Raw genomic sequence first — 19,285 nt, forward strand, 5'->3', positions numbered from 1 at the left:
CGCTCCGCGGCATGTGGGATCTTCCCGGACCGGGGCACGAACCCGTGTCCCCTGCATCGGCAGGTGGACTCTCAACCACTGCGCCACCAGGGAAGCCCCCAGCCCTCTGTTTTAAGGCAGCACTGAAAGGCACTAAGGAGGAGGTGAAAAAGGCAGTATACAGACAATTAGGGGTTTGTCATTGATTTCCATACCAAGGAAAAGGCATGTTATTTCGTATTAAAGCGTATCTCAAATGCTTGAGGTGGGGGGGGGGGTCACTTTCTAGGGGTTAAAAAATAACTTTAGCAATGCATGTGTATGATAAATCCTTCACTTGGTTTTCCTAAATTGCCTTTTAAATCTTTTAATTATGCCATTATTTCACTGGTTCAGATCCCTACCAGAAATCTGAGATACCTGTTTCACTGGATGGCCCTCATTACCAAGATGATGTCTAGAGTGTAATGAAGGAGGTCTTTTAAAATCATAATTGAAGTATAATTGATATATAACATTATATTAGTTTCAGGTGTACAACCTAATGATTTGACATTTGTATATCTTACAAAATGATCCCTACAATAAGTCTAGTTAACATCTGTCACCATACATAGTTACAATTGTTTTCTTTTGATGAGATCTACTCTCTTAGCAACTTTCAAATATGCAACACAGTATTATTAACTATAATCACCATGCTGCACATTACTTCCTCATGAGTTTTTTCATTTTATAACTGGAAGTTTTTACCTTTTAAAAGGGGTCTTATTGAAAGAAAAAGTGCATATGCCATCTGTGACTTACCTCTTTGCCTAAGTATTAAATCTCTGTGATCATCCTCCAAGTCCCCTTTTTGGCTTCAAGTTGATCAGGATAATTCAAGAGTTCACTAAATAATTTTCAGTCTTCAACAAATTTGGCAGTTCTAACTTTATCTGCCATTCCATCCTCATCTTGACAGAAGTCCTTTTGGATGCTCTTGCCATGGATCCCTGTTCACCTCATTGTAATAACCTTGCAGACTTACTCCTTATTAGGTGAGGTTTCTGGGTGATGGTATAGAGTCAACCATTCTTACTAATTCCTCAATCTTGTATACATGAATAACTACCTTATGTGATAGTAATGAGACATAATGATTTGTGTGTTTGGAAGAGGGTGTAGTGGGAGGTGAGGCTCTGTATGAATTCTGGGGAGGTCATTATTCATAATCATTGCCCTACCAAGCTGAAGTTGTATTTTCTCCACATCAGCAATTGAAAAAGCCTGTTATAAGTTGGTTGGCCTGGAAATTGTTACATATAGGGTATATATACCTCATTTACAGATACTCAGCTATTTATATTCATAAATACCCTGTTTTAGCCTCTAATTCTTTCCTAAAAGACTGATCTCTAGAAAAAACATTCTTGTACTATTTTTAAAATTGCCATTCTTATCAGTGAACGTGTGTGTGTGTGTTTGTGTAGTCACATATATATATATATATATATATATATATGAAATGTAATAGATCCTATTAAAGGCCATATACATAGTATAAAATTTGGTGAAAATCCATGAAGGCATTCATTAGGCCTTCTCTGGACTTCATGGTTTCCTCATTCACTACCATCAAGTGAACTGGAAACTTTTCTGAAATTACTAGAACCAGCATATTAACTTTGGCTTAGATAGCTAAAAGCTAATTCAACCTGCAGAGAATACTCTAAGAGCATAGCAAAATGATCCAAATGATTAACCTACCTTATTCATCAAGAACAGGCTAAGAAAAAATAGAAATCTGAATTCTGAACAAAGGTGAAGAAAGAGTACAAGAATCATAGAAGCAGTGCCCAAGATTCCAAACAATTGATTTGCAATAAGCTTCTTCCTATTTCCTCCAAATTCTTTAACTCCTGTTTCCCAATAGAATCACCACAAACACATACACACACAAGCACACGTACAACATCTATACCCACTGTCCCTGCTTACATTCTCTGAACCTCTGAGCAGGCATAGGTAAATGGAGGAATTTATATCCTTAGCTTGTAGGAGAAAACATCATACTTCTCACATAAAAGACTTTGAAATAAGTATTCAGGTTGCTATTTGAGAGATAAATTATAAATCAACACATAGCTCCTAGATATCCAAGGCAACAAGATTGTAAGTATAACTATAAGGAAAAAGAATATTAATCACAACATGGTAACAACGGAAGCCATGAAAAAGGATAGTTATCAAGGCCTTACAAACCCCATCAACATCAGTTAAATATCCTGTCCAATGGAAGGTTTATCACTATTATGGGGATAAACGGATTAGGATATTGGAACAAAAAGGTATTATTACACATTAAAATCATGTAATTCATTGTTCTCACTCTCATTTCAGACTTACCAAGCACCTATCTGATAACTTGGGTGGCTTCCTGAAGTCAGCTTTGTCAAGCCTTCATGAACACTGAGTCTGCTCACAGTCACATTTTTCATTTTAATTTAATACACTGGAATCCTGATTTATATAGTTTACTATCTTATGGTTGAATCTCCCTGAGTCTTTCAATTTCAGTATATTGGCAAAATAGCATTTTTGGATCTGCCTCGTTGAGGTCGGGCAAATATCGTTTCACTCAGGCTCCTGAAATCTGAATTCCTCCAATTTAAACCTCTGAACTCGCTGTCCCACATATCTTTAAAATTTCAGAAATGGCTACTTTGTTGGTTTATAATGAGTATTAAATGGGATTGTGTACAAAAACAAGGCTGGCCCCGTGCATCTTAGATATAGCTTATGTAACTTTTCTTACTGAACTTGAGAACTCATTCAACAGCCACTTTAACATTGTGGCACTCTGGTACAGCTACTATCACCTAGGTAAAGTTAGGTGCTATACCAGTCTGTTATAGCTTGGATAGAATATGCTTTCTCTTGATTATAAAATAAAAGCCATATTTAATTCAGACACAAGAAAGCTATAAAAAGGGAAATTAAAATCACTCATAACCAGTACTGTTCCAGTAAACATTTAACAACTGGCTCTTTGGGGGAAAAAAAAATGTATGTGTTGATATATAAGTTTTATAAATTTTGGTGATATATTAATAATAATAAAATACACAATACTCTTTATTGTAAATTCTATCCCACCTATTAATTTTGCAGAATGCTTTATGGATTTTTGTCGAACTCTTTTTTCTGTAGAAAATCTATGGTTGTAATCCAACCATAATTCAATACATGGAATTATATCCTAATCATCTAATCCTTTTCCCAAAAAAATGTTTTGTCATTAAATCTTATTTAGAATCTGCTGTTAGACTATTTCTTACCTTATACAAATTATACTTATTAAAGTGAACTATCTTTAAGCTTCAGCACTAGACATGGCACACTGATCTGCATGATTACTATTTTCTTCATTAGTTTCTTAAGTCTAGGCAAACAACAAAATATAGAATCAAGTCCTGATTTGTAGCATTAACTGATTTCAAGCTACCAAAAGGCATCACTGAATGCAGAGTAAGGAACATGCAGAGTATGGCACAACAGCTTGCCATTGTATAGTATTTCCAACAAATAAATAGAGTAGACATAAATAATCTCAAGAGAAAAGGTAATAATTTACCTTGAATGCATTTTGTTCTCTCTGAAGTACATCCTTAAGTGATTTTTTTTTCCCCTGGATTACATGAGCAGTAAATCCTCTGAGTCTTAGCATATTAAAACTTTCATTATTTTGCCCTAATAAAAGTTTAGTTGGGTATAAGAATCTAGGTTCAAAATCATGCCCACCCATAAATTTAAGGTTATCATTCCATTGAATTCTTACCACATCCCTTCATTTTCCTCTCGTCACTGAAAAGTCTAATATTAGCAGTTTTTGCTCTTTCATCAGGAGCTGTTTTTAGTCATTGAACAAATTAGGATTTTTTTAAAACCTGATTTATTAAAATTTTTGTCATGAGAATATGTAGTATGTTTCATTTTTATCTGAGTGTGTATAAGATGTGCTTCATTATTTTCTCTTGGCACTCAGGTCTATTTTTTAATTTTTAGAAAATTATCTTCAATTATGTTTTTGATTGTTTTCATCTCTTTATCCTCTTCTTCTGATATTTCTATTAAACAAGTTTCAGAGCTACTGGATCTATCCTCTCAGCTGAACTATTAGTCATACTTTTCCTCTTTTTGTATTTTTGCTGTTTTGGGATATAGCTTTCATGTTATTTTTACATTTGAGTGGATTGGGACCAATCTATATAATGGATGATTAGACAGGGTATGATGGAGAGGCATTAGTCCCTAATATTCTCAAAGACTATAATTCTGAGTGTTACTTATATATCTAAATTTCTTCAGTTTTCTGTGGATTTCTTTTTATCCTAGCAATACTGTTATTTCCAGGTACTCAATCCATATTCTTAGATTGCTCCTTTATTGCAATATTATTGTTCCTAATATTGCACATAGCAGCCTATTATTATTACTCAGTGCAATATTTTCTCAATCATATATTTCTGAGAATATCAATTCAATGATTTTAAAGTGATATTTGAATAAAAACTTCACTTCTGCATCAGTTATTTTATTTTCCATCTTAATTTTATCATTCATGTTTTGTGTTTCCTTGATTTGGTAGGACAAGGCTATACATTCTTATATATAAATGATGGATCAGGTATGGGGTCCTCTGCCGTTGTGTTTATATATTTGCCCATGTAGCTCAAGCATGGCTTTGCTCTGCTCACTCTGTGGGCACAATGATGTATGCTCTTTGGTCAGCACAAATAAAATAGACTTCAGAAAAAAGAAAATTGCCAGAAAGAGATATGATATACTGATAAAAGTCAATTCAACAAGAAGACATAGCAATCAAAAATATGAATTCACTAAACATCACAGCTGCAAAATATGTGAAACAAAACAAACAGAACTGAAAGGAGAAATACACAAATACACAATTCTTGTTAGGGACTTCAACACAGCTTACTCAACAATTGAGTGAGCAACTAGACAGAAAATCAACAAGGATATAGAAGAACTCAAAACTTCACCAACCAACAGGACCTAATCAACATTTACAGAACACTGCACCCAACAACAGCAGAATGCATATTTTTTCCAGTGCCCATGAAACATACACCAAGATAGACCACATCTTGGGCCACAAAACAAACCTCAAAATATTTAAAGAATTGAAATCATGCAGAGTATGTTCTTAGACCACAATGGAATTAAACAAAAAATCATTAACAGAAGGATAACAGGAAAATCTCCAAACACTTAGAGACTAAACAACATACTTGTAAACAACCCATGAATCAAAGAGGAATTCTCAAGAAAAATCAAAAATACCTTGAACTGAATGAAATGAAAATTAAAATAAAACATCTGCTTCTATGAGAAACAGTTAAGCAGTGCTGAGAGGGAAAGTTATAGCACTGAATACATATATTAGAAAAGCGGAAAATCTCTTTCAGAAAATTGAAGAGGAGTGAACACTTGCCAATTCACATTATGAAACAAGTTAAGTATTACCCTGATAACCAAACTAGATAAAGAGAGTGCAAGAAATAAGGTGTTGGTGGGGGGGACTATGGACCAATATCTACCATGAATATAGACACAAAAATTGCTTTAAAAATATACAATTCAGTAATATATAAAAATAATTATATACCTTATTATTATTCATATTATTTCTCCATATTATTTCTTAGAATTTCACATAAATCTATAACTTAAATGTTTAATTAAAAAAAAAGGTGTTCACCTGCATATTAAGTATTTATAACTACATGTTTAGATTTAGTGAAAAGTTTACTTTCTTATTAATTTTTATTACTTTAATTTTCTAATTATGCATTAGCTTTAGATTCAGTAAGAAAATATTTTGCTTTTAGGAGAAAGCACACAAAAATAAGAGAATAATATAAATATACAAAAAACACAGAAATCATAAAAAATGCTTTATGAATAAATTATAAATTTCAGATGGTACTAGATAAGGTAGTCTTTATACAGATGTTTAAAAAGAAACAGATGCAAGATAAATATAATCAATAAGATTTTCTTCACAGGTCTAAAGTAATTTTTTGTTTGTTTTTTTGTTTTGTTTTGTTTTGTTTGTGGTATGCGGGCCTCTCACTGTTGTGGCCTCTCCCGTTGCGGAGCACAGGCTCCGGACGCGCAGGCTCAGCGGCCATGGATCACGGGCCTAGCCGCTCCGTGGCATGTGGGATCTTCCCAGACAGGGGCACGAACCCATGTCCCCTGCAGCGGCAGGCGGACTCTCAACCACTGCGCCACAAGGGAAGCCCTAAAGTAATTTTTTAAAGTGAAGACCATGCTTAAAATCTATGCAAAAATGATTTTCCTTCAAAAAGGGAAACAGGAGCATCTCTTAATTTTCTTTGCAAGTTAAACATTTTGACTTAATTGGAAAATAATTTAGAGAAATGAATAGCTGATTATCATATGAATTTGAAAAAAGAGGACTTACGTGGAAAAGCTCTGTAGCTCTAAAAGCAATGGGAAAACTAAGCCTTTTAGGTCTACTTGAGAAGACACAACCTTTACAGTTAAAAAAAAAAAAGAGCAAATGTACAGATTGCATTATTGAGTAGCAGAGGCTGATATTAAAGAAGGCAAATGAGGAATCCCAATAACACCCACATTATAGTTATAAATAAGCCCATGCAATGGAAATTTCCAATTTCAACGTAAGATTTGGTAGAGATGAATAACTGAGGAGTAGTGGAAAGAAGGTTTCTAATGTAAGCATGATGCAGTATCCTTTCACATTCCCCTTTTGAACATGCTGTTTAAGCCAAAGATGTTCAGTTCCACTTGAAGGAAACCCAATTCAACATAGTTGAATCTAAGCACGGGATGGATTGGAAGGATATAGGATATCTCTGAGAATTAAATGAAGATCTGCAGGAACAGGGCATCTCAGAGCCTTGTAGACTGGAATCAAGGACCTGATCCTCTAAGACTCATTCTGCTTTGCATGAGTTTCTGGGATGTTCTCACATGGCAAAAGACTTGGTTCCTGGAAGTTCTTGGAAATACTTTTAGTACTTGATGCCCAGGAGAGAAGAGAGAATTATTCCTGCTAGTTTCACTTAGAAAAATCTCACAGGAAGACCCTACTTGCCCCAATTTGCATCATATAACTATTCCTATATTAACATTTGGCCAGATTGATAAGTACTGTGATTGACCGCACCTACATCATATACCTAGCCTGTAAGAAAGGAGAATGTTCTGGGAAGATGAAAATAATATGCACTACTGGGACAATGTTAAAAAGCAGAACCATTGGAAAGTGCCATTAAGATATCCTGACAAGAAAGTAAATGAGAAAATAGGCAGAAAGTCTTTCTTTCTTCCTTTATTTCTTGTTTTATTTTTGCCACACTTTTCCCCCCACTTACCTAAGTAAGTAGTCCTATTTTCTTTTATAAAAGACTGGTATTGGGAACTTAATTTAGCTGGCTCAAATGTGTTAGTTGGGGAAGATTGCAATAGATTCTTTACTCTTAATTACTGTAGCAATTATAGAAGCTAATTATATTTTTTTAATGTTGAAAGCCAATATCACTCACTAGATAACATAGTCTTTGGTTATTAGTTGTGAAAAAAATTAAACCACCACTAAATAAGTAAATTATTCTTTGAAACTCTTGGTTAAATGATGGATATGTGTTTATTTTTCTTTTAGTATCACTAATCACTCACTACAAATATAAAAATATTTGCATTATTCAGTGTACTTGAAAATAACTTATCAGTTGTTTTCTATTTTATATACTGTCACCATCTTTTTCCATAAGATGTTATGGAAAAAACCCAAACAAACTTTTTGGCCAACCCAATATATACAGTGTAGAGATTATTAATCAGACTGTGATTTGGTGCTAATTTATGTGAAGCCAATGGATATGCTACTGGAAAAAAAACAAGAGAACCATATTGACATTTTAATATATAGCTCCAATTACCACATACATGCATATATTTACTTCCTTACCATACCATGCTTACATTATAGGTCACAAAGCCTTCCAAATTGTAGCATACAATTAAATAACGAACACAGAAACGAATGTCATAAGATTGGTCATAGAAATGGAAGTTGGGATGTGTTTTGGAAGCTCCCAGATCTTTCAGAAGTGTTTTATTTGTAAAACTTTTTAACTGTAAAAAATACTGTTCACTGTTTCTTTTTTTTCCAAAAATCACCTTATTTATTCACTATTTCTTTAAATTTAAAGAATTTAAGCTTGATAAACATTTAATATTTTGTTACTGGCAATAAACTTTAGGGAAAAAACCTTTATATCCCTTGCTGTAGGCTACTGTGATTTTGGTCTTAGTATATGGAAACTTATTTTCCCCCCTTTTAAAAGGTGTTAAAAATAAATTCTCCAGTCAGAAAAAATAGGCTTATGGTTGAATGAATTAAACTATCCTCTCTACCTAGCAGGCACCATAAAAAATCCGTTAAGAGTTTTGAAGAGTTTATTCCCATATACCTTATATTATCTACCACACAGCTGATTCATTACATCACCCCACGTTCTAAAAGACATGAAAACTTCAAGGTCTGTGTCCATGCCAATTCTACAAGAGATTCAGCAAAAGTTATTTACTGCAGGCATGTACTAAGAGCTAGCAACTGTTCTTCATTACATTCAATATACTAATGCATTATTTTGAGATGGAAAATGTGTCTTCCGTTTTGAAAACTTAAAGACTGTAGTTCAAAATGTAAAAAAAAAAAGTCATAGAAGTATTATTTAAAAAGACAATAGGAGGGAAAAAATAAACAAACAAACGTGTGGCAAAATAAAATACCTACCAAAATCTTTTCTACATAATTATATGTGATTCATATAAGCTAAGAAAACTAAAGTACAATTAAGTATTATTTAAAAAAATGATTCATTGAGGGCCTTGTCAGTACTTATTTTTAGAACAAATAGTGCAATAACAGTCTACAAAGCAGGTAGAGATAGGTTTTGAAAAGTCAAAAATTCATCCACAAAAAATGTTAAGAGATATATAAACTGAAATGTTTTCAAACTTTCAAATACCTGTGTCCTTTTAATAGAGAGTTGTATTGTTTTGCATGTACTTTTAAAATTTCCCTGACCTTCACATAGTATCCTCTTAATATCCCTATGAGGTTATTAGATAGAATAGTCATTATCACACCCACTTTTTTTTTTACTTAACTTGTTTGATTTTACTCTTTTCTTTTTTCATTGAGGTATAACTGACATGACGTTATATTAGTTTCAGCTGTATACTGTAATGATTCGATATTTTTATATATTGCAAAATGATAACCACAGTAAGTTCAATTAACATCTAGCATCATACATAGTTACAAATTTTTTTTCTTGTGATGAGAACGTTCAAGATCCACTCTCCTAGCTACTTTCAAATATACAATATGGTATTATTAACTGTAGTGATCATGCTGTACATTATATCCCCAAGACATTCATTTTATCAATATAACAAAAAAATTGGACCTTTTCACCCATTTTGCCCACGCCCCAGTACTCCCCACCTCAGGCAACCACCAGTCTCTGTATTGATGAGCTCAGCTTTTGTTGTTGTTGTTTTTAAGATTCCACATATAACTGAGATCATACGGCATTTATCTTTTCTGTCTGACTTATTGCACTTAGCATAATGCTCTCAAGGTCCATTCATGTCACAAATGGCAAGATTTCATTCCTTTTTATGGCTAAATAATATTCCATTTATATTTATACATAAATATATATATATATATAATATAAAACATCTTAAAAATTCATTCATTCGTCAATGGGTATTTAGGTTGTTTCCATGTCATGGCTATTGTAAATAGTACTGCAATGAATATGGGGGTGTGCATGTATCTCTTCAAGTTAGTGTTTTTGTTTTCTTTGGATAAATACCCAGGAGTGGAATTGCTGGATCACATGGTAGTTTTAAGTTTTTTAGGAACCTTCATACTGTTTTCCATAGTGGCTGCACTCATTTATATCCCCACCAACAGTACACAAGGGTTCCATTTTCTCCATATCCTTGCCAACACTTGTTATTTCTTGTCTTTTTTATGACAGCCATTCTGACAGGTGTGAGGTGATATCTTGTTGTGGTTTTGATCTGCTTTTCTCTGTTGATTAGTGATGTTAAGCATCTTTTCATGTGTCTGTTAGCCATCTGTATATCTTTTTTTATTTTTTAATTTATTTTTATTTAATTTATTTATTTTTGGCTGCGTTGGGTCTTCATCACTGTGCACGGGCTTTCTATTTGCGGCAAGCGGGGGCTACTCTTCATTGCAGTGCACGGGCCTCTCACTGCGGTGGTTTCTCTTGTTGAGGAGCAAAGGCTCTAAGTGCGTGGGCTTCAGTAGTTGTGGCAGGTGGGCTCATAGTTGTGGCTTGTGGGCTCTAGAGCACAGGCTCAGTAGTTGTGACACATGAGACTAGTTGCTCCACAGCATGTGGGATCTTCCCAGACCAGGGCACAAACCTGTGTCCCCTGTATTGGGAGGCAGATTCTTAATCACTGTGCCACCAGGGAAGTCCCATCTGTATGTCTTAATTGGAAAAATGTCTATTTAAATCTTCTTCCCATTTTAAAATTGGATTGTTTGTTTTCTTGCTGTTGAGTTGTATGAGTTCTTGATATATTTTGGAGATTAACCCCTTATCAGATAGATGATTTGCAAACATTTTCTCCCATTCAGTAGATTGCTTTTCCATTTTACTGATGATTTCCTTTGCTGTGCAGGAGCTTCTTAGTTTGATATAGTCCCATTGGTTTATTTTTGTTTTTGTTGCCTTTGCTTTTGGTGTCAGTACACATTTTAAATGAAAGAAAACTAAGAAATTTGTCACTGAAAGACTGAGCCTAGATTCCAGATTTTTTTTTATTATTAAAGTATTGCTGATTTATAATATTACATTAGTTTCAAGTGCACAGCATAGTGATTCAGTAGTTTTTTTCAGATTATATTCCATTATATGTTATTATAAGATATTAAATATAATTCTCTGTGCTATATAGTAAATCCTTGTTGATTATCTATTTTATATATAATAGTTTGTAACTGTTAATCCCATATTCCTAATTTGTCCCTGTGCCCCTCCCTCTTCCCTTTGGTAACCACAAGTTTGTTTTCTATGTCTTTGAGTCTGTTTCTATTTTGTGTATAGATTCATTTGTATTATTTTTTAGATTATTATTTATAAGTAATATCATGTAGTATTTGTCTTTTTCTCTGTGGCTTATTTCACTAAGCAAAATATTGTCTAAGTCCATCCATGTTGCTGCAAATGGCAGTATTTCATTCTTTTTTATGGCTGAGCAATACTTCATTTTACATATATATATACATATATAATGAAGTATATAATGTATATATATATATATATATATATATGTGCCACATCTTCTTAAGCTTATTATCTATTGATGAACACTTGGGTTGTTTCTATTTCTTGGCTATTGTAAATAGTGCTACTATGAACATCGGGGTGCATGTATCTTTTTGAATCCAGATCTTTTTATTCAAAATCTAATTCTTTTTTATGGCTGAGCAATACTTCATTTTACATATATATATACATATATAATGAAGTATATAATATATATATATATATATATATATGCCACATCTTCTTAAGCTTATTATCTATTGATGAACACTTGGGTTGTTTCTATTTCTTGGCTATTGTAAATAGTGCTACTATGAACATCGGGGTGCATGTATCTTTTTGAATCCAGATCTTTTTATTCAAAATCTAATAAGTCTTACAACTCAATCTGCTCTCAACATTTTAGATAGATAGAACAGCACGAGACTTGAATCAACCTCAGAAGCCTCCTTCATTTATGAATTCATTACTTGATAATGAGTAGTATATAAATTTATAAAGCATAAGATATCATTAAAATGCGTTGAAATACTAGTTATGCCCTGGTTAATTTATTTCATGAATTTTTTGTCTTGGATATCAAGTACCATATTGCTAAAGTTCATAGTCTCATTATTTAACACCTAACTAAATCATATGCAATTAAATTGACACAAACCTCCAAAATATAGGACACACTCAGATTCACAGATGATATGGATTCATCAAATCTCAGAATTTCTTTAAAATATTGATTTCATACCAATATGCTAAAAATCTTTTCTAAGTCAATATCAATAATTTTTTTTATATGTTAGTGATTCCAAGATAGAACTTTCAGTTACATTCACACATATCAACCTAAATATGTGCTAAAATAAGGACAGTTTATAAAAGGTGTTTACACCCAACAATGGTATTTGCTCAATTCCAAACAGTTTAATTGGCATTGAAAAAAATGTGTATCAGTTCTTGCTTTGTTTATAAGAAGGCTTACTTTAAAAAAAAGTTGATTTAATACTAACCAGTTGAAGTTTTGTTATTTGTTTTTATATTTCCCCAAGATCCGAACATTGTATTTCATTTACAAGAGGGATGGGGGTAGTAGCATTTGTTGCCTACCTATTAAGTTCCTAGTTACTCTATAAATTTTTGTCATTTTTAGCACATTTAAACATTCCAGTGATACCTAGCCTTACTCCTTAAAAGTGTTTTTAAACATGCTATAAATCAACTTACTGTAAGAGTTGAGAATTTACATTCGGTACCCATTTCACTCTTTAGGTAATTACAGTAACACCACCACACTAAAACCTTTTGGCTGCCTCAAATACTGAACAAAATTGCAGCAATACAGAGAATGTATATAACATTTCTACAAATGACTAAGTGAGAAAGAGAGAGAGAGAGAGAGAGAGAAATCACCTTTTAGCATGTGAGCGATTAGTATTGATGTTTATTATTCATTTTGATTGTTCTGCCACCTAAATCCAATTTCCACAGGTGGAGAGGTACACAGGAATGCTTATGAAGTGACAGCTGGCTGCTCCTAACTGCTCTGTGCCAGTTAGCAGTTTTCCTGGAATTGATGGGGACTAATACACAATGAATTTATCTCAAGAAAATATGATATTCTCTTCTAGATAAAATGTAAAACAAACAGATACTGTCAGAAATACTTCTCAAGTTGAAAATACTGTGCCTTAAAGATAACAAAAAATTTCTGAGGAAGAAATAATGTGGTAATTGGTAATTTTGATGCACTAAGAAGAATTTCTATTAGTCACAAATAGACATTCTTTTATTCTGAATAATCTGTATTAAACAAAAATTAAATACGTTAGTGCCTAATATGTAGGAAGCATCCAAATATGATACCTACTCACTTATGACTTTTTTGCACATACTACTTTTTTAAAGAGGAAGCCAAAATTGTTGTCCTTTTGATACATAATTGGAGAAGTGTATCTTGAAAGAGGGAGCTGAAATTCTTACTCCCTATACCTGAATAAGAATAAGTGAACATTAAAAACAAAAGCAAACAAAACCAAAAACCTCCCATGTTTATTTCTTCATTCAGTCAACTAACATCTACTGAATGTACTGGATACTCAATACTGTGTATTAAACGTGGTTAAAATACAAATACAAGTAAAATCAAAATGATACTTCAAAACCCAACCCACAAGAATGTCACAATAAATAAACAGCTCCAATGAAATATGAACAAATAAAGAATGTGCTAAGGAAGCAAAAATGAACGGTCAATTAACTCTATTAGTATGGGCATTGATGAATATTTTACATAAGAGGTGATACAGAGCTGAGTCCTTTAGGACATTTGCCAGGATAAACAAGAAGGAAAGAGAATTATGGGCAATGACCATGACATTTGTAACAATATCATGAAGAGAGAACAAATATAAGAGAACTATTAGAAAAACTTTTTTTTAGAATTATTCAGATAATCCACTGAGCCTGACTTCCTCATCCTCTCTGATATTAAAGGCCATCTTTTTATCAGCACAAGCAGGAATGCTTAAGGGTGTTGACCAAGTTTAGAGCAACAAGGATGAAAAGGATATTCTCTGGGTGAGATTTCCTAAAATAAATTGATGGCTCACAATAAAGGTGCAAACAATACCTCTAAGAAACATATTCACTCAGTTGACATAAGACATCCATATCCATCCACTGAGCCCCAGTGTTAATCTGACGCAGGTTAATTCTCAGGTTGACCTTGACAAACAATTCTTTCATATGCTAAACACGTACTAACACACATACACTCAAGCACATAGAATAAAGGGAAAAGAGACCCATATCTAGAACACTGCTTTCTTTACTAGTGTTATCAGATGGTTTAGTGTGAAATCTTCCTTTTCCTTGGGACACCTAGATGGGTTTTCATAGATTAAGAACTCAGAAACATTCAAATTAAAAGAGCCCTTTTCCTCAAACTTTAGGCTATCAGCCTAATGGAGTTAGGCTCCTTCTCATTTTCTATGCCTAATAACCCAAGGTGTCATATCTCATTACATTGAATAACCAGTTTTTTTCTCTTTATATCATTAGTCTTTACCTAAAGAACACTAACTGTATTATCTCTTCACATGTGAAAAAGAGATTTGTAGTCAAATATGTTTAGGAAGCACTGAATTAAGCCCAGTTAAATAAGTTCCCTAATCACAGAAATCCCAGAACCTTTACTGTAATAATATGCTAGTACAAATTATGCATCTTTATGAGGGGATGATATATAGTAGACAGTGTTTTTCCCCTTTTGGTGGAGAAATTGAGTAGGCTACCTTTCCTTAGGAATAGACATTGGGAACAATTTCTATGTTGTCCTCAGCTTTTTTCCATTGGTTTCACATAAATTAGTAACAAATCACAGTCTGATTAATAATCTCCACACTATTTGTCTTATATTATAGATGGTAACAGTGTATAAAATGGAAAATATTTGATAAGTTATTTTCAAGTACACTGAATAAGGATAGAACAAAATTCATTTCCTTAGATTTTATAATAAATGGGTCCCTCTTAGTAAGTGGTCTCTTTGCACTCTCTGTTAAAGTCACATTAGTTCAGCTGAATAAAGTTTCCTGAGGCAAAAACAATAAATGGCTACTTTCTCATTTAACTGCATGAAGCTGACCTTCAATAAATATGACACTCAAGATTGATAGTTATTGCTGATAAAGGTAAAAAGTAGTGGCAAAGATCTTTCTTAGGGTGCATACATGAAAATACTTTTGATTTATTAAAAATATACAATCAAGAAGTGACCAAGATGGCAAAGTAGGAAGGCCTTGAACTCATCTCCTCCTAGGGACACAACAAAATTACAACTATTACAGAGCAACTATCTATGAGAACAACTTCATCACTAGCAGAAAATATTTTCTACAACTAAAGATATAAAGAAGGAACCACAACAAGACAAATAGGAGGAGTAGAGAAGTGGTATAATCAAGACTGACATCCCCAGGTTGGCATCCCCCAAACAGGAAAAGTATCACAGTTGTAGATGTCCTCCCCAAGGAGTGAGGGATCTGAGGCCCATATCGGGCGCCTCAGCCCAGGGATCCTGCACTGGGGAGATAAGCCTCCAGAATATCTGGCTTTGAAAATCAATAGGACTTATGTTTGGGAGAGCTGGAGGGATATAGGAAACAGAGACTCTGTCCTTAAAGGGTGCACACAAGATCTCACATGCTGAGTCCCAGTGCAGAGGCAGTAGTTTAAAAGTGGGCCTGGGTCACACCCATTTCTGATCTTGGAGATCCTCCCAGAGAGGCAAGATGCAACTGGGAACTCCCCGTGGGGATAGAGACACTGGCAGCAGGCATTTTGGGGAGTTTGTTTTACCAAGATAGCATCTGTGCTGGCAAGTATCATTTGGGACTCCATCCTCTAGCACATTAGCACAAGGACCTGGACCTGACTACCAGTGGGCTGGCATCAGTCTCCAAATCACCCCCTCAGGTCCTCAGAAAGCCCTGCAGGGACTTGGCCTCACCTTCTAGAGGCCAGCACCAGCCTGGAGCACCCTTGGGCCATGTAAACTGTGCAGTGACCCTACCCCACACTCCAGAGGCTGACATTGGTAAGCAAAATTGGGATGTGCATACAGCCACACAAGGACCTGGCCTCACCCTCCAGGGGGCTAGCAGCAGACACGCCCACCCTGGGCCACACAGCCAACCATGTGAAAAGCCTACCCTGTCCACTAGCAGGCCCATGGCCACCACACAAGGCAGAGCCTCACTATCATCTGAGCTGGGGGCCAGCCACCTACCAGCATACTCACAGTAGCTACCCCCACCACAATGCAAGGGCACATACAACCCACATAGGGGGCAATCCTAGAGCATGTAGTTCTATTGACCACAGGGGAGCTTGCTGCTAGGCCCCCCTACACTAGAAGAATTCAACAGTATATTAGATGATACAGAGGAATGGATCAGAGAACTGAAAGATGGAGTAGTAGAAATCACCCAAGCTGAAGAGAAAAAAAGAATTTTTAAAAATGAGGACAGTTTAAGAGACCTTTGAGATAACATCAAGCATATTAACATTTTCATTATGGAAGTCCCAGAAGGAGAAGAGAGAGAAAGGAGGAGAGATGTAAAAGTCCTCAACAAAATATTAGCAAACAAAATGCAACAATTCATTAAAAGGTCCATACACCATGATCAAGTGGGATTTATCCCAGGGATGCAAGGGTAGTTCAATATCTGCAAATCAATCATTGTGATACAAAAGAACAAAGTTGGAGATACTCCTGATTTCAAACTATAATAATGCTTTCAAAGCTATGGTAATCAAAACAGTATGCTTCTGGCACAGAAACTGACACATAGATCAATGAAACACAATAGAGAGCCCAGAGATAAACCCATGCTTCTATGGTCGATTAATCTACAACAACAAAGGAGGCAAGGATATACAAGGGGGAAAGAAAACCTCTTCAACAAATGGTGCTCAGAAAATTGGACAGCTATGAATGGAAAGTAGTAAAACTGGACTACTTTCTCACACCATATACAAAAATAAATTCAAAATGGATTCAAGACTTACATGTGATACTTGAAACCATAAAACTCCTAGAAGAAAACAGGGAGTACACACTTTGACATCAATCTTAGCAATATTATTTTGGATATGTCTCCTCAGGCAAGGGAAACAAAAGCAAAAATAAACAAATGATATATATCAAACTAAAAAGCTTTTGCAGAGTGAAGAAAACTATCAAGAAAGCAAAAGGCCTTCTACTGAATGGGAGAAGGTATTTGCAAATGATATATCCAATAAAGGGTTAATATCTAAAATACACAAAGAACTCGTACAAACCAAATCAACATCAAAAAATCAAAAAACCCAATTAAAAACTGGGCAGAGGACCTGAGTAGACATTTTTCCAAAGAAGACATACAGATGGCCAACAGGCTTGTGAAAAGATGCTCAACATCACTAATCATCAGGGAGAGGAAAATTTATTTGAAGGAATGATGGTCAAAATATCCCTGAATTGTTGAAGAAAGCTACAAATTAAAGAAACTTAGTAAAAACAAGTAAAGATATATCTGCGACAGTTTCCAGTTCCACATGTGAAGAGCTTAGAAGTTGCCACTCTAACAATAAGTAAAAGGCTGAAAAGACTAAAAAATAACAATTCTTCTCAGATTCTTGAGAGGAGGACACAGGGTAATCCACTGCCCCGAGATTAGAAATCTTTTCAAAGTCATGATATACTATTATATGTTTTAACAACTAAATATAATTCCCTTAAACTGGAGGGTTTTTTTAAAAAATAATGATGCTAAACTTGTAAATCCTAATGAATTTTAATACCTCTTCAGTTTTTGTCTACTGTTCGGTTTAAGTGTACTTGTTATTCTAGTTGTAATATTTTTAGAAAGTAAATAAATCTACATTTTCAGACTGAGAAAGATGAATTCTGTTTTATAATGGTATAGACCAGCAGAAACATGAAGAAGAGAAAAAAAAAGAGTAGTTGATATAGCAATACTGTTCAGAGATTCAGAAAACCTCTTGCTTTCTTCAATTGATACTAATTGAAGAAGTCTCACAAACTTTTGAACATTAGATGTTCTCATTCAAGAAACAGGCATGATACTGCTTACTCCACCTCTGTTTTCTGAGTAACAGATAGATAATGAATAACTACACGTAAAATTAAAAGAGCAAAACTTTGGTGATTTTTAAAAAATATTCTGGTATTATCAACTTTGTGTGTACACATGCACACGTATATATTTTTGCTTAATATAAATGTTTATTAAGTTGTAATACTTTTTATATAGTATGGGCTTGATTCATTTTAGCTAGTACTTCATTGATCTGTCCTTTAGAGTTTATTTATGAAATAGAACATGAATGGTTAGATGCAAAAAAATTATTTGGACATAGATGTTAATAACTGGAGTGGCAGAGCAGAAAACCAACCCTTTTAAAACAGATATTCTTATGTTTGAAGGCCCAAACATAGCTAATGGTGGTCCATTGACCCTTTGACATTTTTTACAGATGTCTTTGTGTCTATGCCTATGTTGATTTTTCTGAGATCTACCATAGAAATAACGAAATACTCAATGGCATTTTAGACACAATTTGTTTAAGAATCTAAGAAAAAGAATTGTTTCAATTTGTACCATCAATTACAAAAGGATTTTGAAAACTGGAAAGCACTATACAACAAAAAAGTGTCAATGACACAGGGTCTCATATCACAGTGTCCCACCATCATATACATAAATGGATACTCTTAATTATGTCAGTTGAATTGATTTTATTTAGGAAACAAGTAAATACAAGAATGGTAGTATATGTATGCAGAAAGCTATAAGACACTGATGAAAGAAATTAAAGATGATACCAACAGATGGAGAGATATATCATGTTCTTGGATTGGAAGAATCAATATTGTGAAAATGACTATACTACCCAAAGCAATATACAGATTCAATGCAATCCCTATCAAGTTACCAATGGCATTTTTTATGGAACTAGAACAAAAAATCTTAAAATTTGTATGGAGACACAAAAGACCCCGAATAGCCAAGGGAGTCTTGAGGGAAAAAAAAAGGAGCTGGAGGAATCAGATTCCCTGACATCAGACTATACTACAAAGCTACAGTAATAAAGACAATATGGTACTGGAACAAAAACAGAAACATAGATCAATGGAACAAGATAGAAAGCCCAGAGGTAAACCCACGCACCTATGGCCAACAAATCTCTGACAAAGGAGGCAAAGATATACAATGGAGAAAAGACAGTCTCTTCAATACGTGGTGCTGGGAAAACTGGACAGCTACATGTAAAAGAATGAAATTAGAACACTCCCTAACACCATA

The sequence above is a fragment of the Physeter macrocephalus genome, chromosome 2 (genome assembly GCF_002837175.3).
Source record: "Physeter macrocephalus isolate SW-GA chromosome 2, ASM283717v5, whole genome shotgun sequence".
In the NCBI taxonomy this organism is placed as follows: domain Eukaryota; kingdom Metazoa; phylum Chordata; class Mammalia; order Artiodactyla; family Physeteridae; genus Physeter; species Physeter macrocephalus.